The following is a 21,934-nucleotide window of genomic DNA, read 5'->3' as shown; positions in this document are numbered from 1 at the left end:
TTTTTGTTAGATCACTCTCCTGTGAACTGCTTATTCCATCAGGGCATGGAAATTTATTCTCAAATGAAGAGCATTTGTTTGGCAAAAAGAAACAGGAAATTCAAACTGGTTTGACCTGTTTCTAGATGACCAAGATAAAACTACTTTTAGTCTAATTGGGATATGGTAGCAACTTATTCTTTAAAATACAAATGGAGCTTTTAACTTTAGTAAGGTAACAAAAATATTGCAGATATTCTTATGTGTAAAAGAATATCCATAATATTTTCCCACTGTTCTTTCATGTTTCTAAGGTGCTTTTCATTAGAAATATCCTAGTTTTCTTTTTAAGCTTTTATGTATAGGTATGGACCTGCCTATTTTCTCATCCTCTGTAGAATCTATTCATTAGCACAATGTCATGTAGATGAGTCTTAAAGTTCTTTGGATAAAGAAAGAAAAAGAACATTTCCAAATATTGAAACATGTATAAATGGATGTACCATCATCTCCCTGAATTTTCCCTGCAGAAAGCCTGCGACAAGAACTTTGATCTTTTGGACCATTCTTATTATCTCTTTGGAGTGTCAACACTCAAACTGTGTGATAAAAATGTCAGTGGCAATGTTATCCATTTTTGTGTTGATCACTTTCACAGAAGTATTCACCAACTGAGCCTATTTCTGAAACGCAGGTCATATTTGAAGCACTAAATCCTTCATTCATTTTTTTCTGTGCAACTGCCAAAATTTCCTCTTGCTACAATGATGTTGATAAGTCACTCTTAAAACTAAATTTACTTACTTAATACAAAATGCAAAGCAGGTGTGTTCATGCATTTGAATATGAAGTTCTGCCTCATTTCTTTTTTTTTTTTTTTTTTTTTTTTTAAAGGAGATTAGCAATGACCTCTGTGATGGAAGAAAAGTAAATTGAATTTGATACCAGGGAATATTTTACTGACTGTCTTTTCAACTCACAGTTCAATAAAATTTGTCAGTTGCTGTGGAAGTATTTCCAACTTGTCTGGTAAAGTACCACAATTATAAAAGACTGACAAAAATCAGAGCACAAACTCTTCAGCCAAGTTCAGCATCAGAAGCAACAGGTGAGAGCACTGTAGTTCTAATCTATTTAAAAGCAGCTGATGATCTAGAAAACCTGAGCAAGACTTAGATGTGTGGATGCCAGGATCATGAATATATGCCTTCTCAAATGCCAGCCTCTGGTAGTTTTGTTAGTGCTTCTAGGTTTGACATACCACAGACACCAGGGAATAACATAACCGAGAGCACCTTCCTTGCCTGTGAAAAAACTCTGCCATATTTCAGGGGTTGAAAGCATCAGGTGCTCAGGAGCCCCAGTAACCCTGCTTGTGCCATGGTACCCCTCTAGCTCCCAGAGGCAGGGGGTGGGAGAGGAAGATGCTCTAGAGGAGGCCTAGGACAGTCAGCAAGCTACCTAGGACTTTTATCCCAAACAAAATAGGTACCTGTGGAAGTGACAACGAGGAACAAAAGTGACAAAGGAGATGTGACTAGACTAGGCTTCCATTTAAATAAGTGCAAGTCAGCACATTAGATGTGTAAGTAAAAGGCAGCAGAAGCAAAATGAAAATTTCTAATTTTTTCGCCAAACATTGCATAATTTCTGTCTTTGACTTTGGAAAAGAACTAGTACGTTATTGTAGGACCAATAAAATGGGTAGATTTGGGCATATAGTAAATCTATTGTGTATGTTCTAAAAAGAAAAATCTAAACAAGGCCTTAGTAAGACAATAGGATACATTTTACAGAAAATATAAATATTTAAGGCTTGAAAATAAGGCAAAGTGTGATAAACGCAAGAGGGGTTTACTAAAGGTGCATTGTGCCAGGCAGAGAGGTTATCTTTGCTAAAATTAATGAATTTCTAGACCAAGCAGGTTTGGTTTACATCATCTGACTGTACTGGGTATCTGGTAATTAGTATCTGAACATTAATAGTCAAAAGTGGAAAACTGGGGATCTGCATAAGTAATAGAAGTGATTAGCTAAATGAAAGACAGCGCTGTTTAGTCCCGAATGAGAAAGTACAGGGTTGTGCAGGTGTCACTGTTGGAGTTCGTGGAGGATGAGTTTTGTGATCAGTCTTAAATTTTTCAAGTGACTTACTTGGGCATTGGAAATGAGAGCAAGTCGATGAAATTTACTCATGAGAAGGAAGAGAGTTGAGTCAATTAGTTGATCACTGAATGACTAAGTCACTGTTATTATACATCAGTTGGAAAGGGAGATGGAAAATCATAGGATGCATTTGAATTTGATTCTGCCCAGCTATTTTATACCAATTAAAGCACATGTTTAGTTTTTTTGTGACCTAAACTGCAACAGTTAGGATTATTCTCACAATAGATCCTTTTCTTTTGCCAGTAAGAGCCTTGCAGGTATGCATAGGCATATCTTAAATACTTTGCTTTACATGCAAATGAACCCTGCAGTGCAGTCATATGAGGAAAAAAAAAAAGGACAGGAAAGTGCTTTGGGAGACTTTACCCTGTGTGTGTGATGGTAGGAAGCACGGATTCTTCTGCAAGTTAAGCTGACTACCTCAGATTTGACACAGTGGTGAGTGGTTTGCAATGCGGGCTTGCACACCTCTGCAAACAAGACCATTTTTCCTGCAGAATCAATTTATGAGAACAGATCAGAGGGAAATGGTACAAAGGGGAGACCGAGAGAAGAGTGGTGCAGATAAGGAGACAGAAGAAACCAGAATATCAAAAAGATGGAAGGGAGAATAGTATAAAGATGAGCAGGGATAAGGGGCTCAGGAAGGAGGAGATGAAAAAAAGAGGAGAGGGCATGAGGGAAGGCAGGCAGAGGAAGGTTTGTGTGAATGCCAGTAGGAGCTGCTGAGAAAAGGCTCATGTGCACTGCAGTGGCAGAGGACGATGCAGGATGGATGCACGTACTGGGGGAGGGGGAGAGGCAGTGAATACTCTCAGCAGGAGGGGGAGAGAGATAGATGGCAAACATACACAGAGGAGTGGTGGGGAGAAATAGTGGATGTACACAGCAGGGAGAGAGCAAGTGAGAGAGAGACACAGCAGATGCACACAGCAGGGGGGAGAAATGCATAGAATGAGGAGGGGCGGGCTGCACAGGGAAAGTATCAAAAAGCCTCAACAAAATTTTACAATAAAAGAATAAGAAATAATAAAATTCTTGATTTGAACATTTATCATTATTTAACACAGGAAATCAAGAAGAGAATTGAAGAGAATTTCCATTAGTTAAAAATTTTAAGCACTTCAAATGTTAATAGTGTTTGGTTTGGAATAAGACTATGCTTGACTTAATGAATTCCTCTTCGCATTTGCAGTGAAGCAGATGTCTGCTTTCTGTGTCTGACAGGGGACCCAATCCATTGCTTTTTGACGTCAATAGGACTGGGGCTTTTTCAAGGGCATGCATTTATCTTGTCAATGTGGTCTAACCAGCTGGCCTCGCTTCACTGCTCTGGTCTCACACAGGTGAGGAAGGTGGGTGGGAAGTGTTGTCACCTAAACTTTCTGAAATCTAACAGCTGTCACATGCTTCTCAGTACTCCTATGCATGTTTGGGCACTGATCCCTGTTACTCAGTGCAGCAGTTAAGGGGAGGTTGCTGTGATGTGCCTCTGTGTGTGGCTTGTTGAGGTATCTGGCACCAGCCCAGTGGCACAGACAAGGTTAGACCACCTTGATGGTAAGTAAAAAGCAAGACCAGTAAGAAAGCAGTCAAACGATAAACCAGGTTAAGGAACAGTTTTTAGAGGATCCTTTATTCTGTTATTGTATTAAATGATGTGTATGTTTCCCAGATGCTGTGGAAATTATACAGGAAAACTCCAGCAATTTTTATGAGCATAACATGAACTCCACTGGTATGCATATGGAGAGAACACTGCCACTGGAGTGATTTTGTTAGTACACCTGTATATAAAGTTGCTTCTCTGTTACTGAGCTGGCAATTCAATACAAAAAAAATAATATGGAAAAAGGGACTCAGAGGGAGACAATTCTTATTCGTAAGGACACAATGTTAGTACAGTAAAGTCATGAGGAACTGGAGGTTGAAGATGCTGTTTCTTAACAAAGCAAGGTTTGCTCCAATGGAAAGGGGGTGTCCCTGTGAAAGGAACAAAGTGTGGATGGACAATTTGGTTTGTTTTTGTGGGTGGAATCAAAGGAATGTACAGAAGTTGGGCATCAATAGGAAAGTCTCTTTCTCCTTCAAATGGTTTATAGCCCCTATAATGGTTTCTTGCCATTGCTGAGAGAAAGTCTCTACGTAGTGCTGATAGCATGCTCTTGAAGGGAGAGTGTCCCAATTCAAGGGACAAAGTGAGTACAGTCAATGTACCCATGCAGGCCCACACCTTTGATAACGGAATGGGAATGCGAGGTTTACGTATCTTCAGTGAAACATAGAATAGTGATTGGATTACTCTAAGGTGGAAATGTAGTAGAAGATATGCTCAAAAAACAATAACTGTTCTTATTCATATCACTCTTTTCCTTCCTTCTGAATTCTTACTTATTCTGAAAGCTCACAGAGAAAAGATTTATTCAAGTTTCATTTAACCTCTGCAATATGTTCTGTGGTTGCTGCCGTCCTCCTGTAGTGTAAGGAGCTTCATGGAGCACTGTGCTCTCTGGCCAAGCAGACACAGCAAAAAGAGAGAGAAGGTGGGTGAAATGTGTGGGTTTCAAGAGAGAAGATGTGTATGTCAGAGACTGGTATCAAAATGCCAGTGTTGTAGATCATACTGAGAAACAAGGAAGTTCTAGAAGGGTCTGTTTGTCTTGTCCAGATTTGGAAGGATCTCACTGCCCATTTCCTTCTGCCATGGTGAAGCCCGTTATGGTTTGACAAGCAATGTGGAAAAGGGGGGAAGGAGACTCTCCTGCCAAAAAGACTCTTTGTATTTTTGGACAAGTGGAACCAGAAATATGGTGTGGTGGGACTGATGCATTCGATTAGATTTTAGTATGTCTGAAAGGGCAGTTCAGAGACAAGCTGGGCCTTCTGCTTCTGTGCTCTGAGGGTCTATTAGTGATCTTAGTGTGAGTGCTGTATGTATTAATTGCCTGAAAGCATACTTCCATCAGTCTTCTGCTAGCTCAGGGTGATGAGTTTATGCTCCTTTTTCTGAACTGGTTGAATAGAAGGATTTTGCTTAGATGCTACTGCAGTGGGGAAGGGTTCATTCTGGACTGCTGTCATGGCCATCTCCACCCTCAGAGGCTCTGTTCTCTGGTAGAGTCAGTCCAGGCTTCTCTCATTCTGTGCCCTCATGCTGTTTTAAATACAGCAGGGCATGGTTAAGCTGCTTGAGTGGCCAAAACAAGTGCTGATGACTAAGTGCTCTCACTTGCACACATATACAACCACATTTTCAGAGTGCTTCTGGGGTTGAGGCAGAGGGAGGAACTCGCACCACTCCTGGGAACTGTGCAAAGCTGTCTGAAAGTGATGGGAGGATGTGTCTTTAAGCTGGGCCCAGTACACATAAAAGACTAAAAAAATGCTTTTTGAATGGTAAAAATAGCTAGGATATTATTATTGTCTCCTTTTGTGTTGGTAGAATAAGTTTTTTCTCTCTTCTTAGACGCTTTAAATCTCTACATGATTTTCAAAAGTAAAAATCCTGTTAGTCCAGATGTCTGAACGGGACTTGGAAAACATCTACCTTTGAATTCTGACAATTCTGATTTGTGACCAATGTTAGCCTGGGAAAGCAAGGGTTGTCTTGGGCAATTCAAGTGTGACAAGATGAGCTGAATCTTATTATCAGAAAGCCCCCCAAAAAAAGACTAAAGTACAGGGAATCATGTGATGGGGGTGATTTAAAAAAACCCCCAGTAGATACAGCTTCAGTAGGCCTATTACAAAAGCAAAAGCTTAACTGATAGTATCAGATGGGTGACAGCTGATAACTCGTGATGCAAATGTTGCCACTATATGGAACGCATGTGTGAATGTTGTGGGGACAGGAACACCATTTGGCCTCAGGTACCACAATTGCTCTGCAATTCTCTGATGAAATCTTTGCTTTTCAATAACTGTTAGTTTAGTTTCTTTAAGGTATGCTTATATGTCAATATATGTCACAAAAGTGTTTTCTGACATATTCTCCTGCATAGGTATGTAATGCATCAAAAACCCTGAATCTTGTTTATGAAGTGACTGCTGTGAAGATTTAATTCTGGAAGGACAAGCTTGAGAAATATCTGTAAAATACTAAAACCTTTCTGGTTTTCATCAGCTTCTCTATTGAAATTAATTTTACCGAGTATCAAATTAGGTGCTGTTTGTTTAACTACTTGAACTGTAGGGGTTACATGCCAGATAAAGAAAATTGTTCTGAATATAAAATAGTGCAAAATTAAGTCATTTTAAAATGAGAATGAATACTGTGAGAAAAGCTCGGTCCCCTTCAGCTCTGATTAGTGACTGCGTGATACTTAAAGGGATAGGCTTGAATATGAATATGGTTGATGTGTCCTATCTTCAATCTATTCTACAAAAATTAGAATTAGGCGTAAAGCATAAATCACCTCTGATTCTGTTGTTTCATAAGATGTTCTGGGCTTTTTTGGGTTTAGAATTTTATAATTTTTGTGAGGCATGTGTGTTATTTGTTTTTAACTTCAGCATTAGCAGTGTTGTGATTTAAATTAACCTTCTCATATTCAGAATGAAATTAGAGGACCTTATCTGGATGTTGATTGCAGTTTTGCTGATTTTTGTTCAGAACCAGGTAGCATGCAGAAATTATAGCCTCTTTTTCCCTGTCAACAAGCAGAGGAAAAAACGTATAACTCTCACATATGATGAAAGACTGGAAGGAAGAGAGAGAGGAAGAGAGCAAAAAGTAAAATGGTAGGTAGGGTAAAGAGAGGAGTGTAATGCAGCTGAATTTCTGTGCATTTAAGTCCCAGCGCAAGTTGGGACTTAACACAGCAACGTGACAAAAATGTCAATTATGACCATTTCACTGCTATGTAACTAAAAGGAAAGGCCTGCTCACCTCTGGATATATAGCAATATCTTGATTTCAGTTATGTTATTGAAGTTGAATTTAAGTAATGTCATAATTCCAAATGTATTAAAAAGAAAGAAAGAATGGAGAGTTTATACGTGATCTTTCAGACCTATCTCACCATTGACATCTCACTTGACAGTTCAAAGCAGTTAGAACATACCATGCAATTTTTAAAGTATTTTTTACTTCATTATTAGTAAAGGTTTTCTTGGTGTATATTTGCATCAATTAGTGATACAATATGCACAAAAAGTATCTCAGTGACCTTATTTTGAAATACTGTTTTGGATATGTTTTTTGCTCCCTCTCCTCCCAATTATTAATATTGATTACAGATTCTGAGAATATTTTTCGATTCTATTTTAATTTTTTCTCTAGTCATTGTATTCAATCAGTTAACATCTTTCCTTTCAAATGTCTTTGTGTCTAGGGGCTTGGCATATGAGGGCATGATGAGAGAATTCAGAGCATCATCTTCTTTCTTTATTGTTTTTCTTGTGAGAGATTTTTACCAGACTCTAGAGAAAATCAGTATATTTGAAAAAAATTAGACATCTCTTCCCTTAGGATTTTTTTTAGAAGATGGTTAAAATATTGACTTCCTGATATATTTTAAATAGGGAATAAACATTTTTACACCCTTAGAAATGCATGTTGTCTATGTGATTTGCATTAGACTGGAGCAGGATTGTAGCAATAGCCTGTATTTAGTATTCCTCAACTAATGACTCACACCATATAAATGCATCATATTCAATTCTGAAAAATACAGATTTCCTTATTTCCTAAATGTGCTTTCATTTAGGAAATGAGTTAAAAATAAATATGACAGTTACAGATAAGATAAAACTCTGACTTTGGGCACATTTGGAAGAGTATATGACAATAAAGTAATCTGTGAGTTGAGAGAAATTCTTCCTACCCTGTTAATGGATACCTGCTTGATTCCTCTCTTGAAGGATACTCAGGATGGGAAGAAAAGAAAAGGCCCAGTGAAATTCTTGGCTTTTGTGATGTCTTGTGGCGTTAAACTCTGAACTAAATTTGTGTAGTAAAAGCAATGGTTTCTTTTCAAGAGGCTAAAAATGCATTACTACATTCAAAAATTACTTTTTGTGTGGGTTGTGAGAAGAATTAGCCACTCATTTTTGCTCTACAATATGTGTATATTTATTTATTTACTTATTTTTGCAGATGGACACCCTAACTTAAGAGACTCCTGACCAACTGTGAGGTCTCAAGTAGGCTGAGGGAAAGATATCATGTCCTGTACTCTATATTGTTTTCTTTTTGTTGTCAGTCAGAGCAGGTCAGTTTTCTAATTATAGGGTGAAATGTTACAGATAGAATATAAGACGTAAGGAATGAGAATAAATGAGTGAAAACCTGTTAGTATTCCTTTCTAAATAAGCAATAGGAATTGCATTTAAAATGCTAGGTGCAATATTGTATCGATGACTTGAGAATGTTGGAGACAATACAGAAAAACCTGAGCATTAAAAACACTTTTAAAAGGCAAAAGCAAAAAAGGCTGAAATTTCTTCCATCAAATAAGTGAGTTATTGTTAGCATTTTTTTATTAATAACAGGTTATACAGTAAAACAGGAAGGTGAGGTGGTAGATTCCAAATGTTTGAAAGCGTTCTTCCAGAGGGCTTCTGTGGAATAGTACTAAAACCAAATCAAGTTAATCAAGTGCAGTATAGTAGGAAATAGCTAACAGGTCTTTGACTTCTAAATCTAATTTACTTTGAACTTCAGACTATTTGTCAAATTCTTTACCAAACGATCTTCAGAAAAAAATGAAGTCAGTGTACCTAGATGACTTTGTCTACAAGGGCAGGCTGAACAGACTGGAATTTTTAAGCACAGAAGAGGTACATATGTGGGAAGTACTCTGGTAGAAGTGAATGACTGCTGCAGAGGGGATAAATATGGACTTATGAACTGCTAGACTTAAACAGGGGAGAAAAAGACCCTAACACACAGAATTTCTTTTTTCCCCTCTACCACAGAATTTAAACTGTGGAATGCAGCTCTACTATTTTTAGATGGTCTGAAGTGCAAACTGCTTTAAAAAGGGACTGGAAAAACAGGAGAGAACTGGCTAATGAATAGCTATTGAAGACAATTGTGTGGACACAACCTGTGACTTGAGATACTATCCCCATTTATTACTGACAGGTATTTTGCACATTCCTTGATGGTAGCAGCTCTGGAAACAGACTGTGTATTAGATGGACTAATGTTCTGATTGGCAGCTGCATTTTTCTGGATTTCCAATTTGAATATGAATACATGTACAAAATCATCACTTTAATCTTTTTCCAGAGCGTAAGAAAGATCCAAAAATCACTTGCTGTAGTGTATCCCTGTAAAATACTCTGCATAAAGTATGGGTTGCTGTGTGGTTCATTGCCTGTTTTCTACTTGATAAAGGTGCATTACAAGACCAAAGGTGATAGAGTTTTGCTAAACTGGGTGGGCACAATAAGGTTAACAGTTGTTCTTGCGCTGGAAAATACTCTAGGGTGCAATGAGGAGAAATGTTTTTAAAAGTCAGCCTTTTCTGTATAAGGGGGACTACCTTAAAGCTTCTGGTGACGATTACACCCGAGTTACGTTCTGCCTGGCTCCCGTTGATTGCATTACAGAATGACAATTGAACCTCTGGATGCTTTATAATGTATATACTGTTGGTGCATGAGTTGTGGTGGAAAGCAACATCCTTCTGCATCCCAGTTCAGGACTGAGGAAATAAATGCACTATGCAGTTTTGAGTAATTGCTTGTACTCTGTCCATGAATCTGTGTCTCTGCCATTTATTTAAACATAAACAACTCTCTGGTTGCCTCCAAGACTTTGGCTTTTGTTTAAAAAATTCTTTGGCAGAACAATGCTTTCTCTCCTCCTTCGAGCTTAGTTGCTTGTCAACCTGTTCAACTTGTCATTTCCTGAGAATACAGTTGGGGGACAGTCAGAGCAGGAGCCTGCTGTTGGGGGCCAAATTAAAGGAAGGTTCACTTTATATCCATCATGTTATATTTTTAACTGATAGGTTTTTTGCCTTATTTGAGCAAAATATTTTAAAAAATACGTATTTAAATGTAAAACATAAAAATGTTATTCAGTCAATTAATATATAGATCTAAGTACAACAGTCTTTGAAAAAGTATTTATTTTAAAACATAAGAATTATCTAGTTTAGAAACAGTAAATAAAAACGAATTCCTAGCATATGGATCTGGCCCTTCAGAAAAAACACCCAATTGTGAAATGTTGGTGAATTAATACTTTTGAAGAAGCTAAAAGCTTAAGGAGCCACCTACTTAATATGCATAGCAAGTAATAACCTCTCTGCTGCATACGACTTCAGTTTAGCAACAGAGCCAAAGATTATGGTTTTGTGCAATTTCATCAGCACAATATTTGGGCTTATACTCAAATTTTCAGCATATTCTTATATTTCATTGGCTTCTGGACTGAAAGTGAAACCTATGCCCACTTACATTCCTTAATAGTGGTAGACCCCAGGACACTTCAATGCTTTTGTGTGCTTAGGCCTAATAAAGAAGTATATGGAATATAGGGTGTTTCTGGCATAGTCAAATATGTTACTGGTTTAACAGATCTCAAATCCAACCTTTTTTTTGGCATAGCAGTGTGTTTTTACAGAGTGGCTTGCTTTTACTTGCAAAATGTTATACTTGTGTAAGGACTCTCTTGTATGCCTTTCCTTTTAAAAAGAAAAGCAAAGAAACCACCCCAAAACCCAAAAGAGACAGAAGGTCTTGCATAACTCTTAATGGAAGAGCTGTGCTTTATTCTGAGGTTAAAAAGGAAAATTGAAACAAAAGATCGGCCAGTTAATAGAATGTAGGATGTTTAGGTAAAATAAAGTCATTTTATCTATGATGAAGATGCCTCCTGTCAAGCAAGCACAGTTTGAAGAAGGCATAGTAACTAATAACTTATTTGTACCTGGGTTATTAGGATAAATCTGCAGATAAGGATATGTGTATAATGGAAGCTTCAAAAGCTTCAAATCTGAGGTGATAAATGATTCAAAGTGAAACACATTAGCTTAGATTTTAATGTTTGTAAAATGAATGAAACAATACATCTATATACCAAAACCATATTATCATAAACGTATTTGCCAAACTGTAAGGCATAAATTGCACTTAAATTTAGTAATCTATGATGGTATGCTTGAATGTATCTTTGTGATTAAATGTGAACAATTGCTCCTTTAAGGTAAAGGTCTGTGTATGTGTGATTAATCAGATTGAAATGACAGGGCGGACAGCTCATGCCATGCCTGGTTATCAGAGTGATTGATTTTAGTCAATGCTGCTGGATGAAAAAAAATCTGTTAATAACTACAACTGCAAAACTCCTGATGTCACTGATAGCACAAATCACTTCTCACACTCATATTATCTGGCTCATTTGCAGATACGGAGCACACAAACCAATCCACTGAAACGCAAAATTATAACGTACAGATTTATGCAAGAGGGATGACTGCAAAGTGCGCTGCATGAGCAGTGTAAGAAGCTGAAAATTGCTGCTGTTGTAGCTGTCATAGGCACATTATTTTCTTTGGTATGTGTGGAGATTTTTCTGTCAGGCTTTTATCCTCCAGATTGTTTGTGCTGTACCTCTCTTCCTGCTTAAAATAGAAAATCAGTCACTGAACCTGGATGCTATTAAGTGTTCTTAGAATAGTTCTTAACTAAGTTGGCTGATTTTCACTTTCTGATGAAGGTACACTCGTTTGTTTATTGCAGGCTCTGAACAAACATGTTTTTCCAAAATCAACCAATAAGATTACAAATTGCATTTCATCAACAGAATTGTTTATCATAGGTATATTCCTTCCATCTAATATTTATCTTTTTAGTTGTTGTGTTTTTATTCTGAAAGATCTGGAGTTTGTCTGCATCCAGCATTGTGTTTTATCTGCATTTTACAGGGATTAACAGGGAATGTGAATGTCTTACGGACTTCAGAGGAGAAGGGGGACAAAAAATAAATCTCTGATGTTTGGTAGGATTGTTGTCCTAAATTCAGCCCCTTACCCAGCCTTTCTCCACTAGCTTTTCATCTGCCGTTCCCCACTGGCCTAAAGCAACACATTTGATATACCTCTAAGCATAAAAATCTTTTTGGGTTCCTATAGTCCCTTGTCCCCCCAGAATTCACAGATGCATCCATTTTCAGGAAGCCCATACAGTTACGGTCTGAAACACTGGGGCTCTTGATTTTTTGAAATGATAAAGTCATCCTTTGCTTTTTCAAGCTTCTCCCTTCTGCTCTGTAGGTAAGTCCTACTGCAAAAATATTTCTATGAAAGACCCCAGACTTACTAATGTGTATGCTATTTCATCACACTGCTCTTCAGTTCTGTCTGGTATTCTGCAGAAGACCAGAGTGTGCTTATAAGGATACCAGTTTGCCCCAACACTTCATGTATGTAAATCACAAGGGAAAAAATGTTCACTTCAAGAAAGCAGAGATGATTCTTGCTTAGTAGTATATTAAAGCACTACTGTCATTATCATTTGTTCTTATTCCTCCAGAGGATCTGGGTCTTGATTGTGATTCTGTTGTGGTAAGTGCCTCTATCAATCACAGGGAGATCAAGTCCTTGCCTGAAGATGTGCATATAAAGGTACCCCATACAGTAGCACACCTTGAAGGAGCTTGATGGTAATTTCTTAGGTGCCAAATATATTAATGTGAGTTCAGGCATGTTTCTGAAGTCTGAGGTATTTAAAGATAAAACCTTCTGTTTATTTATTTGTTTAAATTATTCCTGTGATTCTCACAGGAATAATTGTGATGCAGAAACAAAGGACTTACCTGACTTTTAGATTTGTAACTTTCTGAACTTTGGATATTGTCCTTTAATATGTTGAGTGGGGTTGTGTAAGAGTTCTGTGTTAGGTGCTTTCATCAAAGGAATGAAAAACTGAAGATGAATCCTTGCCGCTAGTTCAGTTTACTTGGGAATTTACTGAGGAATTATCCCTTAATCTAAAGGTCATAACATTTTAAATAACATGCTTTTAATATTCAGAATGGACCCAGTTGCCCTCTAAGCAGCTGATAATTTTGAAATGCTTTTTGCCACGGACACCCATGCATTACCTTCTCTCACTTTCCTTTCATACAAATAATGAACCTTGAACTTTACTGCAAATATGCTTTTGTCTTTTGTTCAAGCAAAAGAGTAAGTGTTGACTTTAAGCCTGCTCATGTATGGTGTTCCTGAGTTCACTGCTTGATTTGTTTGCAGATATGGCAAACCGAGAAGATATGTTTAAAATACTGCCAGTTGTTTTTATGTGCAAGGAGAATCCCGTCCATGAAGGAATCTGAACTAGGAAGAGGAGACAGGAGTTCTTGGCTGCACTCTTTTGCTAGCATCATTAAGCCATTGCCGTAAGATTGTATGAAGATGCACCACCCAAGAAATTTTAGATAAAAGGTCACAGTTTGACACCAAATACAGGACATATGTATACACATCCATTCCATTTCACATAGCATCCATTCTGTCTCCAGGCACAGCTGCAGGACTCTTCATAAATAAATAACCTCGTGTAAGACAGATTATGTTCCTCGGATATCAATCACTGGTACATATCGTGTTCCTACTTACGGTGTAAGAATACCAAATGGAAACTCAGGAAGATTTCAGATTGCCATTATATTTACAGTCCTGGAGCTTACTGCTGAGAATTATTGGATGTCTTTGCCTCTGAATGTGGGCTGAAAGCTGCAGTGGGACACTCATTCCTAGCTCACCTCTCAGATTTTCAAATCAACATCGATCGTACGTCTTAAAACCCTGCCTCTGAATCACTGTAAATACTGCAAAAAGATTCCAGTCTTTGCCAGATAGGGTCAGTGAGGAAAGAAAAGCCTAAACTCATCCTTTTCTGATTCCATATCTGGAAAATGTTTTGGACCAAAGTGTTCTGGGTATTGTGTGATTATAGGGACTAAATGAAGCAGGGGATATGGAGGGAAATATATGTCAAAAAAACCCCTGGAGTATTGGAGTGCCTTCTAGTAGCTGCACAATGAAAGGACAGTTATTTCATTCCCTTTCTTCTACTGGGTCATCAGCTCTTTTTCTGTCAGTGGTCAGACATTCCCCAATTCCAGCTGCAAATAATACATCCCTCCACATGCTGACATCAAGAAGTGGGGTTGGTTTAGTTCTGAATTTTTGCCATCCTTCAGAGGCAGTGAGTCCAATTTCTTTGGAATCCGTTTGAATGCTTCCCTCACCAGCCAGTGTTCTGCACTGGCCAGAACAAAGGTAAGAGATTGTTTACAAATTCAGTAATTCTGTGTTGGAGACTCAGTGTTTTGAATGAAGCCACAGTTGGGTGTTCTGAGAGGACTCTGATTTTTTCCAATGTGAATGCAGCTGCTGTTTCATTCCTTACTAATTTTGGCTTATTTATAAATAATTCCAGACAGGTTTCAATATGTCTTTTTCATATTCTATTCCATTCTGTTTATTCTTACAGGGAAAAATATAGTCAGAATATACAGATTCCCTTCCCCCCCCCATTATTTAATATATCACAGATTAGCTTGTGATCATTTTTATTGAACTATAAGGATAAGGAAAAACTCAAAGCTTCCTAAATACTCTTATTTTGATTAGGGAATGTATAAAGATAAATGGTTATCTGTTATCATTTACCTTCTTAACATAATTGCTCTTATTTTAGGGTTGGATTTCTTTAGTTCTGTAGCATTCTCATTAAATAGCAAAATGATGATCACAAACAGAGGAGTAGCCCAGCCACAGAAGAGTATCAGCAGGGCCAAGACCACCTTGGCCAAAATGTGAGCTAAGAGGGGTACACAGCACTTCTTACCCTGGTTTTGTCCAGGTACCCTGGAAGCAGACCTTTGGAGGTTATCTAGCCGAGACAACCAACCTGGCAAGAGAGCCACTGCAGCTTGGTGTAGCCATCTTTGTCCTTAATGATAAGGAGCAGTGGGATTCAGGGGGACCAAAATTCAGATGTTTGTTGAGGGATGATTGTTTTCGACTTGCATATAATAAGTATGATTTTTTTGTCCTCAAGTTTTTCTTATTTCTGTTTCGAGTTAAAGCTGCAAAAATTTAATTTTAATGTGCCTCTTCATTTGTAATTTTTGGGGTGATGTTCTACTTCATACAACATCGTGGTTAGTACACCATGGCCTTCATAACACAGCCTCCTGAATTTTCCAGGAAGATTGCTTCATTGTGGGGGAAAGCTTATTATCTTGCTATTAGTTTCTATTACAGAGTAAATAATTTCCAGATAAGAAGTGATTTAGCTTTCCACAGAAATGGACAGTGTTTTCAAATGTAGAAATCAGAAGCTTATTTTTAATACTTCTATGAAACAGTCACTAGGAGAAAGCCATTTATGAATTGAAAAAGGGGTCTAGAGACTTTTTAGAGATGTATTCGGCTAATTTTGATTATCTTAAATTCTCTTAGGTTTTTTCAAGCATTTTTCTTCAGTGGATTCATATTTCAGACAGTATTTCTGACAATCTATTTTATGCTTCATTGACCACAAGGTTTGAAATTCTAGTTCATATTGGCATAGTAGTGTCAAATTTGTAGTGATAAATGGATGACTTTTTTTATTTCAAATAGGTCTCTTGTTTAATTTGAGATCTGTAATTTTTTTTTTTCGGTTCATTACTTCTGCTATTTTTCTGTCTAGGAAAAAGTGATTAAAAGAGACAGAGGGATCAAGGTGCTTTAGGCTTGTCCATGTGAAGAAATGGGTTGTCCAAGGCAGGGTAAAGGTACTCATGCTGTCTATTCATTTTGCTTTAAGAAAATTAATGTTACAGTTTTCTGATTTTTTTTTTTTTTTTTTTTTTAGCAAACCAACACTGCTGCTCTTGGGAATCTGTTTAAAATGTGCAACCCAGGATTCATTATTGGGTAGTATGCTTGCTAATGTTATTTTCATAAGCAGAGATCTTTTATTTAGGTGTATTGTGAATTAAATTTCTTAAATTTCGACAGAGTAGTAGTGTTGCTAAATTATAACCTCCTTATACTTAAAGTGATAATATCTCCTATCATTATTTAAGTAAGTTCTACTATCTAATTGTAAGGTGAAGGAAGCTGAAGAGGAAATTAAGCACTGAGAAAATGCTTCTATTTTAGCATTTTCTCTGTTATTCTTTATCTATTTCATAACAAACCATATCTCCTCAAAAATGGGCCCTGAATCTAAAGTTATTCATGTTGCCTTCCCAAATTTACAGAAGTTTGCATTTTATATTAATCATGTAAGATAATTCTGATCTCAGACCTTACGCTTGTGTAGATTTTTTTCATCTCTTTTTTCTTAAAATTGATGGAAAATATTCATATGCTGTAATATCTGGGAGAGTCCACTTTTTATATAGACTGCTATTAAACAGAAAGGACACCGAGTGGGTTTATAATATGTCAGGAGGCAAAGAAGGGAGTTGCCTACCTGTGGCCAATGAATAGCTTGAGAGAGCTGAACAGAATTATGTTATATCTAAAAACAATACAGAAAAGTAACTATTCCTTAAAGTGGAATAAAGAGCGTGCTTCTGAAACCAGTGAGTGACAATGTAAAGGCACGGTGTGATGAGGAATAGGAGTATTCCCCTTATTTGGGTCTTTGGCTTGTGTGTACTTATGTGTATTACATTTCCTTGTGTATGTTTTGTGTTGTGAACTATTCAAGTTCCTGCTTTTTGTGTGTATCAAACCTATGTGTGTTTATTTTCCCCAGAAAGATCTATTTGGCGTGTGTTTTTGATTGCCATTTGTCCAGGAACACATGATAGTGAATCATAGACTATCCTGAGTTGGAAGAGACTCAAGGATCAACTCCTGGCTCCGCCTGGGGCAAGCGAAAAGTTAAACCATATGTCTAAGAGTGTTCAAACACTTCTTGAACACTGACAGGCTGGGGACCATGACTTCACTGGGGAGCTTGTTTCAGTTCTTAATCACCTCTTTAGTGGAACTTTTTCCGAATCATGGAGTCAAAGAATACCAGGTTGGAAGGGTTCGCAAGGATCACCTGGTCCAACCACTCTTAGCACAAGCACTGTCTCAACAAGATGGTCCAGCACCCTGTCCAGCCAAAGTGTCCAGTGTTGGGGAAATCACCACTTCTCTGGGGAGGTTACTCCAATGCCTGATTGTTCTCATTGTGAAAAATTTTCCTTGTGTGAACAATCAGAATCTCCTCAGGAGGAACTTGAACCCATTACGCCTTGTCTTTTACATGTGACTGCTTGCAAGAAGTGCTATAGAAGAGCTTCCTTTCACACTGGTTTCAAAAATCTGATTGTTTCTAGAAATGCTAAACTGCTATGTTATAGTACAAACAGAAAACCTTTTAGTTAAGAAAAGATGAAATGTTTCAACTGGCACATGTTGACGTGCAAATGTGTGTATATATACATATTCATATATGTAAAACACAGTCTTATGTATATAATACTTATATCATGAGTAAGTAAGAAATATAATACTTACATCATGAACTGTGATAATAATGTGCTAAAACTTGAACAGAAATTCCAGAATGACCGAATAGCATTTTGTCCTTAAAATTCTGGTGGAAAAGCTGCTGTTTTACCATTTTCTTTACTGTTAAAAATTCAAGAAAGCTGTCTTTCATTAAAAGTAAGAATAAGGGGAAATAAAAGTGCACAAACCCTTCTCTTCCGGATTCTTTTGACAGAGCTTACTGTTGGATTTCAGCAGGCACGTGTGTTTGAGGAGATGTTGGTTTGTATTCCAAACTGTGCTGACCTTACCACCATAAGCTACTGATATCATAAAATGCCTCAAATACTGTTTAGACATCAGATCACTATCCCACTCTCAGAGTTGATTATATTTGGCCAACAAGTTAAAAAATCACCGAACCTAGAAAAAAGCCATGATCTCATTAAGCTTAATTTCCCCCAGAAATCAGGCCAAAGTGTTAAGACAAAAAGATACAGTGTATTTGAGAAGGGAATGTAGAAATAGCATTTAGTGTTTTCAAAGAGAACTAAAGATTTTTTTGGGCTGGGAGTGGGGATTGGTTGCTGGTGAATCGCATATATAATTCGTCAGTTGTCCTCATTTATTTTGATACTTGTGAATTTGTAACACAGGCAGTGACACTTTAAAACAAAATGCTTCTCCTCCTCTTCTTTTTCTCACTGATTTTCTTTAACTTCATCTGTGTTGACAGAAAGGAGTCGGAAGGAAGGGAATTTGGACGAATTTATCTGTCATAATGGGAGAAGAAAGGCAAGGAAGAGCTTCTAATGTTTTAGCATGCATTAGAATGTTAATAGACAATTATCATAATTAAATAAAAACATTCTGGATTCTAAGTAGTGTGCCAGTTTTCGAAATGCAAGTATCCTTGTTGTCTCTTACTTGAGAGATACAAATCAAGTTGTCTACTAAATCCAGGAGATGTCAAAGCACATGTTTTATTTATCATGGTGTGTTCATCTATTTGTCTTCCCTTTATTGAAAATGTGGGTTGGTTTGAGATTTAAAATTGTTAATTTTCTACCCTCTCTCTCTACTTGAATGTCCTTTATTTTCATGTGCAGTCAAAGAAGCACGAGAATAAGCTTCCATGCTGTGCGGATAAATAACTCCTCTAGCAAGTGGAGAGAATTAAAACACGGCATTAGCAGCAATAGCTGCATTAGTTGGAATGGTTTACCCAGGATGTGCTTACTGATAAACTTGTATCTATTTAAGAAAGATCTAATTAGGTTCTTTTTGTTACATAAACGAAACCATATTATTATAATAAAATATACATAAAATAATGAATAGACATAATTTTTTATAATTTCATTCAAGTGAGATGACTTAAAGGTAATTTCTACATTTTAAGCACTTAGTTTCATGACATTTCCTAGCAATTTACCAATTATAATGCCTCAAATGTTTGCCATTATTAAGAAACATTTAATGTAAGATTAGATCAGTCATAAATATTTTATCAGGAGAAAATATATTATTTCAGGTACATCCCAACATCTTTATGCCTGTAATTCTGTGCATCTGCATACCAATAAAAGGGATGCTGTATTAGCATATTGCACTCCTACTACATCCTTCTGTTGTCGGTGAGTCAGTCTTGAAATAATCTGAAGATTGTTTCAATTTTGCTTCCAAAGTCAGCAAGATACATTTTGGGATGATTTTTCTTCTCTTTCTCTGCTACTGTCATCTCAGCAACCTTTGAAGTTAAGTTGTGGCTGTTCCCAGGCATCTGAAGATCTGTCCTTCACTGTCCATAGCATGGTTCTGCCGGGCACAGTAAGGGACAGGTCTGGCAGCCTCCTTGCTGTTTTTCTAGGCAGCAATCTAGAGACCACTGTGACAGATATGCCATTTTGGCTTATTTTTTAATGAAAAACTGAAGTACTATGATGTCTTAAGTGATGGTGAGGGGTTTTGAAGGGCTGTAGCATGGAGATGCTTTGCTCAGTACCTTTAACCACCTTTTGAACTGTATGACTGTTGAGGCATTGGTTTTCCTTCGCAGGAAAGAGAAGGTTTGCACCATGGCAGTCCCATGTGAGTAGGGCAAATCAGTCTTCATGACTCAAGCCAGTGAAGGGGAAAGTGGAGAGAAGGAAACTGCATTTAATTTCATATTTAATAGCCTATTATGGCAGGATTGCTGCAAACATAAATATTTTAATTTTTAGGCACACATTTTAAGGAAAAAAAAGTGAATCTTCTGAGGAAACAAGACATATTCTGTAGAATTTTTCCCTCATCATTCTCTTCACCTTTTGTAGTTAAGGAACTGCAGACCACCTGCTTCTGGTGCATTGTGCCAACATCCCTCCTGACTATACTCTCATTTTTATGACCCAAACAGCAGTTCCAAAAGTTCCTTTCTCAGGGGCTTACGACATGTGTCTGGGTTGTGACTCAACTGCAGCAGTCCAGGCATCCCACAGGTTGGTGACCACACAGCTGTAAGTACATCCTGTCTCACAGCAAATGGACCTTAACTGAGGAACTCTTGCCCTAAGCAGGAGGTGGACACAGGCAGCAGCAGCAGGAGCAGCCTGGTGTGGAACTTCCTGGAGAACACGCACTGTTTTACAAAGAAATAACACACCTCAGAAGACTTGCTTGGTAAGATTTCTCTGCTGTGTGCTTTAGGGCTGTTCTTCACTGTAGAGGTTTAATAAGCTTGAAGGAATCATAGTGTCTGCTCTGGAGCCTGTCTGCTCCATTTATTCTCTTGCAATCTGAGGACAAAACAGTGCTGGGTGATTCTATTTGGATCACACATTAATCAAATTTCTATCAATGACTTAAAATAGAAATAATACTAGCTGCTAAATACAGAATAGGGTATCACAGGACCATTTTAAACTGTCAAACCATCAAATTATCCGTAATTTCTTAAAGGGTTGTTTTTTAGTTTACGTCTATCCTCTGTTTTCTGCAGTTTTGTGCATCTATAAATTCTGACAAGTCTGTTTTTGTTGACAGGCAATATTGGTCTTTGAAAGTTTGATTTGCTTCCTGTGAGATTTCTTGATATATAGTAGAAGTCTAGTTATAACTTAGCTTAAAAAATCTCATCTTGACTGTTTCATTGCCTCTGTGATAACCTTAAAAATCTGTGTGATCCACATGCTATCACATGGGTTTTGAAGCAACAGCATTTCTTTTAAAAATGAGCACAATTATTAAGATAAGGGACTAAAATAATAAACCACAAAAATATATATATTCTTATGTAGAATATGGGATTCTTACAGTTTAAAATAGTTTCAGCTGTATACTTGGCAAAACTTCTTGAAATTTTATTTTCATTTAGCTATGGATTCCCCTTAGTCGTCTATACTAATGCAAACTGCAGTCGCCATTCAATGCATAGAAGGCTTTTATTAAGTTGTAAGGGTAAGAACAGTGTCTTTGCTTTTCTATTTCTCCCCTTTTTTGGCAAACGGTTATTGGAAGGAGAGAGAATAGGCTGGCAATATCCTCTCTTGGTGCTTAATGAAAAGCTGTTAAAAATCAACGGTATGACAGACTTTATTTCCTTCCAGCAGACACAAAAGAAATACAAAGTTCTTTACAATAGCACCATTTTACCATTTATTTCCCTTTTTTCACTACGTGATAAACACAATATTTCTTGTGTAAGAAGACCATTTCTCTTCCTCATACCCCCTGTGAAGTAACAACAGTCATTAGTTCCTTGGTACCAGTTCCACTGGTACTACGAAATCTCTTCTACTGATTAAGCTTGTGGTTAATTTTACTTTGGAGCCTTGGAATGACATAAACATTGCTTGAAACTTTTCACAGGTTTTGTGCCTGAGCTCTTTCCCACGTTGGCTTCTCTGGTGCACACATTGAGGCCACAGCCTGTCCCTCTTTAGGGGTGTGTTCGAGGTCTCTCCCTTTCACCAGAAGTCTCTTTTGAGAATACCTGTGGGAAAAGTGTGTTTAACCTCTCCACCCCAAAGTTAAATTTCAGCAAAACTAACAGTTCAGAAAGTGATTAATGAGGGTGGTAAGCAGGCTGACAGGGCAGATAGTATTGACTTCATCAACCTGTTTAACTAGGGAACTGGGTAAAAAACCCATAAAAAATAAACATAACCTCTAATGCTTCCTTGCCATGTGGTGTGGGAAGTGGGAATCACTCACAGTAAATTATAGTCCAAGGAAAATGTATGCCATTATGATAAATGTGACATAAATAGGTAGATAGGCTGGCTTTCACTGCTGCCTTTTACTAAGTCATTGTCCCACCCCAGATTGGCTGTACTGTAGTGATTCATAGATAATTT

The 21,934-nt window shown here is 37.5% G+C and overlaps 1 long non-coding RNA gene across 15 annotated transcripts in view; it reads left to right on the top strand.

Annotated features, from left to right (window-relative positions):
- Positions 1–877: 877 nt before the first annotated feature.
- LOC108447571 overlaps positions 878–21,934 on the top strand; it is a 115,127-nt gene continuing 94,070 nt past the window's right edge. For 4 of the 15 annotated variants that reach the window (XR_001863225.1, XR_001863224.1, XR_001863227.1 and 1 more), the window contains exons 1-11: positions 878–1,087; positions 3,344–3,494; positions 4,552–4,691; positions 9,067–9,235; positions 11,510–11,659; positions 12,030–14,387; positions 15,808–15,892; positions 15,973–16,034; positions 18,331–19,231; positions 20,156–20,258; positions 20,953–21,035. This is a non-coding gene — a long non-coding RNA (uncharacterized LOC108447571). Of the gene's footprint in view, positions 1,088–3,343; positions 3,495–4,551; positions 4,692–9,066; positions 9,236–11,509; positions 11,660–12,029; positions 14,388–15,807; positions 15,893–15,972; positions 16,035–16,866; positions 19,232–20,155; positions 20,259–20,952; positions 21,036–21,934 lie in introns of all 15 variants that reach the window. The other 11 variants (XR_001863220.1, XR_001863217.1, XR_001863221.1 and 8 more) reach the window with 10 other exon arrangements.

The sequence above is a fragment of the Corvus brachyrhynchos genome, unplaced genomic scaffold (genome assembly GCF_000691975.1).
Source record: "Corvus brachyrhynchos isolate BGI_N302 unplaced genomic scaffold, ASM69197v1 scaffold56, whole genome shotgun sequence".
NCBI classification, from domain to species: Eukaryota; Metazoa; Chordata; class Aves; order Passeriformes; family Corvidae; genus Corvus; species Corvus brachyrhynchos.
Note: the sequence above shows the minus strand (reverse complement) of the source record. Positions and strands in the feature narration are given on the sequence as shown.